The 10507-nt window shown below is 31.8% G+C and overlaps 1 pseudogene; it reads right to left on the reverse strand.

The window, feature by feature from the left end:
• Nucleotides 1-1885: 1885 nt before the first annotated feature.
• LOC131814259 (U4 spliceosomal RNA) lies at nt 1886-2005 on the reverse strand (annotated as a pseudogene).
• Between the last annotated feature and the right edge of the window lie 8502 nt (nt 2006-10507).

The raw sequence follows: 10507 nt of genomic DNA on the forward strand, positions 1-10507 counted from the left end.
TTTTTTAACATTAAGCATACAATGGGTTCTAAAAATATTACTCTTCCAAGTAAGAGTTGAGCATTTCTTTTCAAAACAGCTGAACACTCTCAGTTGTGCATGCTATAAGCTTGTTAATACATTTTGAGATTACTTGAACTTTACTTCCACTGAGTGCGAAGGGATTAATAAAAATGTATACAACTCTACAACTCAGAACAGAATTTACAACAAACCAGTGGTTCCTCCTCAATCTCATTCCTCTGCCTTCTAATCAGAGACAATCAGAATCTTTCCATTCCCCTGCTTGTCCCTCCCTTTTTATTCAGCTTTATATGCATATGTACTCCGTATAGGTCTTAAACTGTATTTCCTTGTATTTGTGATATTTCTAATTTTATTAGAAAGACTTTTTACTGCATGCAATTTTTTTATTTAATATCATATTATCAAGAAAAATCCATACTGCTATGTATCATTTTACTTCATTTGTTTAGACTGTAATATTCATCATAGAAGTATTTAGAAGTTACTTCATTCACTCTTACTGATAGACACATTCACTGATTCTAGACTTTTGTTATTATGAACAGCTCTACTATGAATGTTATTGTCCGAATCTGAATATACGTGTACAAACATTGCTCTTGGAGACACTCCAAAGGGTTTTAGAGTATATAAACAATTTCTTGAATTTCTGTTTTATTTTATTTTAAAGATTTATTTATTTGAGAGAGTGAGATAGTGTGTGTGAGTGGGGGGCAGGGAGCAAAGGGAGAGAATCTTCAAGCAGACTCCATGCTGAGTGGGAACACCTTCACAGGGCTCGAAAACATGACCCATGAGATTACGACTTAAGGCTAAACCAAGAGTCAGTCGCTTAACTGACTGAGCCATCCAGGTGCCCCAAGTTTTTGAATTTTTAAAAGATAATACTATAATTCTGTTTTTCAAAGTTGTTACACAAATGTGTGCTCCCATTAGAAATACATTAAGATACTATACCTGTATCTTCTTTAGAACTGTTTTCCAGACTTTCTATTCCTGACAATACATAGAAAATGGCATCATAATGCTATCTTGATTAGTATATTAATGACCAGTAATGTTGAGTATCACGTTTACTGATCATCTGGGCTTTCATTTCTATGAGATGTCTAGTTATGTCTTTTTCCAAATTTCTATTAAATTTTGAAATTTTCATGTTCATTTTTAGGAATTCCTTATGCATTCTTGATACTAATACATTGCAGTTATATACAATTATCTTATCCCCATTTGTAATCTATTCCTTTTCTTACCTTAAAGTTCTTTTTAAGTATCCATGATCTTCTTTTAATATGACTAAATGTAATATTTTCTGTTGTACTCAATTAGGAAACTAAAAATATGAATTAAATATTTTACTACCTCAATATAAAGGTTTGCCTATATTTTTAATCAAGCATTTTAAAATTATATTTTTGACATATGATGACTAACTGGATTAAGTTTCAATATCTTTTATGAGGTAGGAATACATTTTCTCCATATGTATAATTATTTTTCAGGTTTGTTTATGATATAACCTTTCCATAGCCCACTGAAATGGCAGGCCAATGTTGTCATATAATAAAGTCCTACACAACAATGAACTGATTTCTCATCAAATGGACTGCCTCAGCATCTTTGCCATACTGTCTTAGTAACTATGGTTTATAGTAACTCTTATTTAGCAAGTATTTTCTTGCTGCACTTCTGATTTCTCTGTATTCTTTGTTTACCCATCAACATAAATTTCAACATTGCATTATGGAGTTTCATAAATAATTTGGGGGGCTTTTGATTGGAAGAACACTGATTTAAGGAGATTTAAGATTTCACACCATTGCTTTCATGTCCATGAACAGGACAGATCTCAGTTAATTTAGTTCTTTAATTTTTATAATTTTCTCTGTATTTTTACATTATAAATTTATTCTTCAATTAGCAATAATCGCGCCTCGGATAAACCTCATTGGCTATGATACTGCCACTGCGCAAAGCTGCATTATAAATTTATTCTTAAACACGTGATGTTATCCTATACAATTTTAAATGATGTTTTCTATTGAATCTTTCCAGCTTGTTGCCTTTCATAGAAAATATGGATTTTCCGATATTAATTATTATTTATATATCAACATTTATCTGCCACCTATCAATTTCTTGCATTATAGCAAATAATTTGCAGGTGAGTTATTTTGTATGCCTACATATATGATCACATTGTAGGGGAAAATTGCTTTTATTTCAAATTTACAGTCTTTATCCTCTAATTATCTTTTTTTTCCTTTTTGCTTGGGCTAGAACCTCTAAAATAATATTGAATACAAATGGTGATAGTGATCTTAATTACCTTATCCCTGCTATTAAAGGGATTTCTTCTAATGTTTCAACATTTAATATGTTTATTCTAATGTTTAATAGATATTCTTCAAGAGAATAAGTACAAATCCGTTCTGGTAAATTATGTACTTTAAAAGATGTATCCATTTCACCTACTTTTTAAAAATCTTGCTATATAGTTGTTACTTTTCTCATGCTATTATTAAAATCTACTTTTCCTTAATACCACTGTTAGTTTTTGTCTCTTCTTCATCATCTGGATAGACCTAGGTCTTATTTTGCTAGATTTTATAAGAATTATCAAGTAAAGAAATTAAGAAAATCCCACTTCAGATTGCATCAAAAAAAATAAAGTGCCTAGGAATAAATGGATTGAAAGAATATTGTTTTAAATATCTATATTACCAAAAACAATCTATAGATTCCATGCAACTCTTATTAAAATTCCAATTGCATTTTTAATGGAAAAAGAACAAACAATCCTAAAATTTGTTGGAATCACAAAAGACCCCAAATATCTAAAGTAATAAGAAGGAGAACATAGCTGGAGACATCATGCCTTCTAACTTCAAACTATATTATAAAATATAGTAATCAAAAAGTATGCTGCTGGGGCATGGGTGGCTCAGTTGGTTAAGCCTCTGACTCTCCATCTCAGCTCAGGTGTTGATATCAGGGTCATTAGTTCAAGCCCCATGCTAGGTATGGACCTTCGTAAATAAATAAATAAATAAAATTCGAAAAGTATGGTGTTAGTATAAAAGCAGACACAGATCAATGGAACTACATAGCCCACATAAAAACCCATGAATACATGGACAATTAATTTATGGCAAAGCAGATAAGAATATATAATGGGGGAAAGGCAGCATCTTTAATAAATGATGCTGGGAAAACTGGATAGCCATGTGCAAAAGAATGAAACTGTACCACTATTTTATACCATACATAAACATCAATTCACAATAGATTAAAGACTTGAACCAAAGACCTGCAGGCATATAAATCCTGGAATTAAACTTTGGGGATAACCTCCTTGATCATGGTCAGGGTGAGGATTTTTCTGTGATTCCAAAAGCAAAAATAAACCAATGAAACTATATCAAACTAAAATGCCTCTGCACAGCAAAAGAAACCATCAACAGAATAAAAAGAAAATCTACAGAATGGGAGAAAATATTTGAGAACCACCTATCTAATAAAGGGTTAATATCTGAAGTATGTAAAGAACTCATACAACTCAGTACCAAAAAAATCTGAAAATCTGAAAACTGAAAACTGCACAAAATAGATGAAGTGGGTCTAAACTACAAACTTTGGGTTATAAAATAAGTCATGGAGATATAACATGCATGGTGACCTAGTTAACAATACTGTATTATGTATTTAAAAGTTGCTAAGAGTAGATTTTAAGAATTTTTATCACAAGAAATGAAAATTTGAAAATCTGTGTGGTAATGAATGTGTACTAAATATTTTGTGATCATTTTGCAGTATATGTATTTATCAAGATTATTATACATCTGAAATTAATGTAATGTTATATCAATTATGTCTCAAAAAAAAGGAGCAAAGAGGTCATTACATTTTTTAAAAAATGGACCAAAGGACAATAATCTCGAGAATATTTTCAAAACCCATACTGAATTCCTGTACCCATACTGTAATAGCATTCTTACATTAATATATCGTTAACACAAATAGGCTCCAGGAATATGGTTTAGGTGACATTTTTTAAAATTTAAGTCACATCTAAAGAATTATGGGTCAATGGTATTACCACTGTATGGAGTCCTTTTTCCTAGAGAAGTAGACTTATCTTTTAAAAATGACTTTCATTCTTTGTCATATAAATATCATACGTATTTGGTCATTTCAGGACACTACACACTTACACATCCTCATCTTTTAGAATGCAGTTTCTTGCCTTTTCACCATGAGATTCGGCTTGTCATTGTTAGTTTCCATTACTTTCCTAGTACAGGTTTCTCCCACCATGCATAAGTACAGTGTTATGCAAATGTCCTACACCAAAATGGTTGAAAGTGAGATGCATCCCACACTTTCTCAGGAAGTTTACATAATGCCACCTTGTTTTTGGGAAAGACCAGCAATAGTATCTGTTTCACTAACCAGAAATCCTAGGAGAATTTTAACATTAAAAAAACAACAAAAAACAGTTATCATACTATAGCAGATCTTTCATAAAAGTGAAGTGGGGTAAAACAAACTTTTGGAAATTAGGGGATACTCAGCTAAGACTGGATAATAGATTAGCAAAAGCACATGGATAATAACACATGTTCAATAAACTTATGTGGAAATGAATCAAACATTGATTTTATATCAAACAGGTTTTGGCAGAATACAAAACTCTGGTGCATTTCATTTAGATAATTTAGTGATGAATGTTTTATTGGTGAGTTTAAATTTTAAAACTGATTTTACAATTGCTACCAATGTTTGATTGAAATGTGGTCAGTGTTAGGAGGAAGCTACTGAAATGTTAATTTCATAAAAATTACGCTAAGATGGGTTCATTTTAAAAACAGAAAGCATCAATATAAATCAAGACAACGCTATTACTGTGTTTCAATACATGTCTGACATATCAAAATAGCCTAGTTTGTTGAAAGTCGAATTGGGAACTCATGAAATGAAATACAGTAAAAGAAAAATCAGACAGTAATATACCATCATTTCAGAGGAAAGAAAAATAAAAGAGGTAGTTTAAGGACAAGAATATCAACAGAACCACAAAATCAAACTGAAAGCCCTGTACTCTATCTTATAATATAGGGCAATTTGAACTTCACTTTGTCTTCCAAACTCTGTCAGTAATTAGCAATTTCCTGCTCTCCCTGGCTCCTGGGATGTAGGCACAGACATATTGATCTACATGCTGGTGAAGTATCACTTTGCAGTAAGTGTCTAAGTGGTGTTGTAACACCCGGTACTTCAATAGCCTAAAAGGACACCTCCAGACCTACCTCATTAGGAAGAAGTAAGACAAATGTTGGTCCCTTGATAAATAAAACAGAAAACCAATGGTTGTTGTGAACTTCCCATCTCACCAGGTTACTCTTTCATGTATTATCTATTTAAATTTTTTTCATTAAAAATTAAATATAAAAATATTGAGTTCTAGATAGACAAAATGATCTATTAAATAATGTTGTAATATATGAAAGTGAAGTACATGGAAATGTATATAAAGCAATATGATAAGATTCTGATTTAAATAAATTTAAAATTAAATATTTTAATATTTTATAATAAATATACATGTATTAAATAAATATATATTTATACAATACAAGTATGCATTTATTATATAAATATGTATTTCTATAATGCATATAGATTCATTATATATTTTATATATAATTATATGTTGTGCATAAATTTTATATATATTTGTATATTTATTATATATTTATATAATTTATATATTTATAGTTATGTATTTATATATTTATATACTTTAAATAAATCCCCTGAAGATAAAGTTTGAATGCCCAAGGCTGGAGTAAAGAAAGTGGTGAGAGAAAAAAAGAAGAAGAAGAAAGAAAGTGATAGATTGCTTTTGGTTTTTTAAGACTTAGAATATTAACTTAAAAGCAATGAGAAGTAATGGAAGGGTTTTCAGCAGGAGAGTGACATGAAAACACTCATATTTTTAAAGTATAATGTGGCATCACTGTGAACAATAGCAACCAAGAATAGGGGCACAAGAACTAATTAGGAGATTCTCATAATATTCCAGAGGAGAAATGACTCCTTAATGAACAATGGATAAGAATTGATAATTGACTAAAAATGGATAAAAATATCTAGTTAAGGAATGAAAATAAAAAAGTTAGAGCTCAGTGCAATGGACACCAGGTCCCAAAGAAGACAGTTGCAGATAGATATATAGAGATATATCTATCTATATATATATATATATTACTATATAATGAGTTGAGTGAGAAAGTTCAAGGTCAAAGGTTGTGGCCTGATAAAGAAGTCAAACAATCAGAAGACATGAGAGTTTCCAGAAAATAGGACAACAACTGGTGAGAGACGTTAGGGATGCAGAACTCAAGATATCAGACTCATGATCAAGGTTAAGAATATAAACTGTCTTGCTATTGTCCTACAATTTCAAACATGATATGCCCCACATAACAATGATTTCTGACTCAGAAACAAGCTACCCCAATCTGCCTCCCCTTTACAAACATCATAACTTGTAGGATCTTTTTCAGTTGTGTTGGTAGTTTTCTCCCTCAGTAAATACTATGCTCTAAGTTTTAATCATCTTTTATTGATTACACACATTAAGACTTCTTTAGTATTTAAAAAACAACAAATAACTTTAATAGGGGATTTACTTTGACAAAAATTTCATGTTTGTAATCATTCACTTTTTTTTTTTTTTAAACATGTAATGTTATTCATTCATTCATTTAGACAGTGCATGAGTGAGGCGGAGGGAGAGAGAATCTTGAGTAGGTTCCATGCCCAGCTTGGGACGTGATGTAGTGCTCCATCTCCCAACCCTGGGATTATGACTGGAGCCAAAATAAAGAGTCAGAGGCTTATGGGACTGAGCCACCCAAGTGTCCCATTCAGTTTACTTTCACACAAAGTTGTATTAAATCAGCACCTCAATTCTTAATTATGGGATCAAGGTATTTTTGAGGTCAGGCGCCTGGGTGGTATAGTCAGTTGAACATGTGACTCTTGGTTTTGGCTCAGGTCTGATCTCCAGGTAGTGGTGTGGAGCTGGGTTCCATGGTCAGCATGGAGTATGCTTGAGTTTCTTGCTCCCTCTCTCTGGTCTCCTCCTCACACTCTCTCTAAAATAAATCTCTGAAGGAAGAAAAGATATTTCTGAAGAAAATCTGAAAAGATGTTTTTCTGTTGTTAAACAAGTTTCTATAATATTTACAGAATTATTTTTACATTGATCAATACAAAGTTTCTTCTAATCTTATAACTTAATCCATGTTTCTTCTCCAATCTTCATTTAAAAAAAAGGACAGAGCAACTATGTCTTATAGAAATCTCTAATCAAAACTTTAGAGGCTGATCCCAGTATAGGATTCAGCAATATGTCTTTAGAATTTAGGTCCCATATAAATGGAACTGAAACTCAAATTTATTTCCTCCTTAAATGTTTGCTATGATAAAAATCCATTGTGAAATGTCTAAGGAAAGCCCTTGGAACTTTTTACTAGGAAAGAAATCAGAGCACAGTAATGGTCCATGTAATTTGTTGTTTTTTTAACTAAGTATTTCACCATCTAATCTCTTCTTTGCTTGAGAATATGGACATTTTTACTTTTATCCAAACTCTCCCGAAACTAGAATAAGTAAATTATCATTTCCATTATTTTGTCAAAGATTTCTCAAAATACATCTTTTCTTAAAAACATTTAGGGGCACCTAGGTGGCTCAGTAGGTTAAAGCCTCTCCTTCGGCTCAAGTATGGTCTCAGGGTCCTGGGATCAAGCCCCGCATTGGGCTCTCTGCTCAGTGGGGAACCTGTTTCTCCTCTCTCTCTGCCTGCCTTTCTGCCTACTTGTGATCTCTGTCTGTCAAATAAATAAATAACATCTTAAAAAAAAATGCAAACTTTTAGAAACTAAGAAGTACCAGAGCAAATCAATGCAATTCTGCAAAGCATGAACAAAAAAATGCTTGTTGTTTTAGTGCTTCTTGACAGAATGATGTCCATTACACAATATTTGCATGTTTTACAACCCCCCAGTAGCCTATATGATGGCATATATGCTATACAAGGAAGCATAAGGAGTAAAATTGTTTATTATTTTTGCTCATTAAAATCAAACTGAGTGTTTATATCTGGTGGGAGTAGAAGTCAAACATTTAGACTTTCATAAAATCCAAACTATTTTTTATCATCAGTACAGCATGTGACCAATTTTATATTTTACCCCTTAATAGTTTCAAATCCCACCCTTTCAGAAAGTAAAGAACTATTAAAATTACACTGCTTAAAATATTCATGTTTTAATATAAAATGTTTTTAAACTCTGAAAACCTAAGATTATTTTTATATTTGATAAAACACTTTAGTTTTATAACTACTCTCAAATAGTTAAGAATTTAGATGCAGTCATATTTCAGAAACTGGGTGAATAGACTAAAAGTTATTATATCTACTTGTTTCACATTCAGTTTTGGCTTGGATTTGGAGCATGGTCAGTGATGGAAGTCTCATTTTCCAAATTCCACCTATTTTCATCATTATATACCCTTATTGTTTCTCTGAAAGTAAACAACATAGTTATCACTTGCATATAATTTTATTATGGAAATGTGTAATATGTAAATATTTTCTGATAATGCATGAATCAATAAGCCAAAATTTCACCTCATCTTAAACATTAATACTAAAGTAGTGCTAATTTTCCTGTAATTTTTGTCATTTAACTTTTGAGTGTATTTTTAGTAAAGTTAAGCAGAGATGATAAAGTGAATATGTGCCACCAAAAGTAAAAACCTGACAAATGTACTCATCCTCATATATTTTTTTCACAGGGAAAAATGTTCTACATACTTAGGGTCTCACACAAATTTAAAAACATTTTTGTAGATCTATGTCTGTGCACATTTGGCATCATAAATACATTTAATTCATTGTAAATACAGGCCTATTAAGCTAAAAAAATAAGCTACTTAATTAGCAATTAGAAATTATATGTTTGAGGGATGCCTGGGTGGCTCAGTCGGTTAAGCATCTGCCTTTGGCACAGGTCATGCTCCTGGGGTCCTGGGGTCCTGGGATTAAGCACCACATGGGGCTCCCTGCTCAGTAGGGAGTCTGTTTCTCCCTCTCCCTCTGCTGCATCTCCTGCTTGTACTCTCTGTAATTTTAAGAATTAATAAGTAAATTATCAAAAAAATAAATTATATGTTTGTTTAAGTTTTTATTTATGTGAGAGAGAGAGAGATGATGAGCAGTGGGGAAGGGCAGAAGGAAAAAGAGAGAGAAGCAGACTCCTCATGCAGCGGGAGCCTGATTCAACATGGGCTCCATCCCAGGACCCAGAGATCATGACCTGAGCCCAAGGTAGACAATTCACCAACTAAGCCGCCTAGGCATCCCTGTATATTTGTTTTAAATAAAATTTCTGTAATTATGAGAATACCTTGCTTTAACTATCTTTAACGCCTTTTTGGAAATGTCTAGGTCAGTAAAAACAAGTTCCTGAGCTTACTAAAATTAATTTTTAAATTGCACATTTGTAGTAGCTTTGGCAATTCTCAAACTCAAATTATAATCCCGTTTTCATATATACCCAATCAACATTTTCCTGTGTGTCTGAGATCAAATATCCTTAAAAATACTTTCAAGTGCACATTGCTAGCTAATTGGATAGTTATAATACCATTTAATTCACACTAAATGGGAAATAAATGTGGCAAAAGTCTAGCTAATGTCATAAAACACGAGGCTCTGAATAGGTCTCCCATTTTCATGAAATACAACAAATAAATAATACATAATGCACTTAATGACTCCTTGAAAACTTCCATTTTAATGTCATTGATTCCTCAAACACCTATGGCCTTCTCATTTGAAGTCTAGGAAGCAAATATTTATAAATAGAAAATTGTTCCCCAATCTTACTTTACAGGCATAATAGGACATCACATTTTGAAGAATATCATTAGGAAAGAAAGACATGAGGAAATAACGGAAATAGAAAACACTATAGACAATAATGTCATTTATATGTGTGTGTGTGTGTGTGTGTGTCTATAATGCTACTAAGATATCTTCATTGTCTTTTCCTGTAATTTTTGTCATTTAACTTTCATTTTGAGTGTATTTTTGATAAAGTAAATAGAGGTGATAAAGTAAATAAATACATATATTCATATATATATGGCATACATGTGTGTATATATAAGCTGTATGGTATATACATGTGTGTATAATATGCAGATATATAGCATCTGTTCTTTGAACAGAAATAATAATTTGAAGTGGTCTATCTGGTGTCAAGCAAGTACTTTCATTTAATGAATGTTTCAGGAAAATAAGATATCTTCATTGTCTTATTTTGTCTTTTGTCTTTTGATTAGGGCTAAGTCTACCTAAGGGATCAAATTCAACCTATGAGGAGGACTGTAGAGAGCGACT

This window comes from Mustela lutreola, chromosome 13 (genome assembly GCF_030435805.1).
Source record: "Mustela lutreola isolate mMusLut2 chromosome 13, mMusLut2.pri, whole genome shotgun sequence".
Lineage (NCBI taxonomy): Eukaryota > Metazoa > Chordata > Mammalia > Carnivora > Mustelidae > Mustela > Mustela lutreola.